Here is a 1,093-nt window from a genome sequence, read left to right as displayed (position 1 = left end):
TATATTTCTTTTTCTGTAAAATGCATTTTTTTCCTAGTCTTATGAGACACACATTTCTTTTTTGTATAATTATTCTCTCGCTATATTTCTTTTTCTGTAAAATGCATTTTTTCCTAGTCTTATGAGACTCGCATTTCTTTTTTGTATAATTATTCTCTCAAAGAGAATTACAGAACGTTTCTTCCTCCCATAGCATATGCTCTGGTGGTTGGGTACGGGTACATTTTTAATAGTGACCTACATGTGTTTGGTTCCTTTTATTCTCAGGAAGGTGTAGAATCGAGTCCTCCCCCTTCCACAGTCTGTGCTCCAACTACTGCAGTTGGGCACCAAACCTAGCCATGGTTTTAAGAAAGGAGAGCGAGCTAGCTTTCCATATCCAAAGGGATAGTCCAGAGAGGGTTTGGGGCTCTTAAGTCACAATAGCACAGGGGTTCATAATCGAGAAATACACATCTTTGTTTTTTCCTATGGGCTTGCATATTTGCCCTTTGTGGACGTAAGCCTTAGCTACTTTGCTGTGGGCTATGGGAAAGTACCACAGTGAACAAGTGGCCTACCCTTCATGCCACTGGATATTCAATATTTCCTATAGAAGCTGTTCCATTTTACAGAAATGAAAAATTAACAATACCGGTTTCCCTCGATTTATGCGGGTTCTTTAAATGCATGTTCACTCTTGTGCGATAAGCATATTTAGACCCATAATTCATTATATGTGAGGTAAATTTGCTCTTGTGTGATTGGCAGAGATGCCCCCCGCCCAAGTAGGTAAGTCTGTGGGGGGAGGGGAAAGGGCCGTGGCCCCACTCACCCAAGGCCCAGCTGCAGTGGCCCCAGGAGCAGCTGGCACCAGCTGCCTGGAGCGGGGGGCGCCGGCCCCCGGCTCCCTGTAGCCGGTGTGCTGCACCATGCTCCGCCTGTCCTCCTGCGCCTGGGCTCACCCCAGCTCCTGAGCTGCCCCGTGCCATGGTGCAGGCAGCTGGTGTTGGCTGCTCCTGGGGCTGCTCCAACACATGCTAGGGTGAATGCGGACAAGTGGAGCCCCGGGCAGCACAGGGCGCCGCACTCAGCCCAGCCTCAGCTGCAGTGG

This window comes from Alligator sinensis, unplaced genomic scaffold (genome assembly GCF_000455745.1).
Source record: "Alligator sinensis unplaced genomic scaffold, ASM45574v1 scaffold1119_1, whole genome shotgun sequence".
Taxonomy (NCBI): Eukaryota; Metazoa; Chordata; order Crocodylia; family Alligatoridae; genus Alligator; species Alligator sinensis.
The sequence above is the reverse complement of the archived record's forward strand: the minus strand, read 5'-3'. Positions refer to the sequence as shown.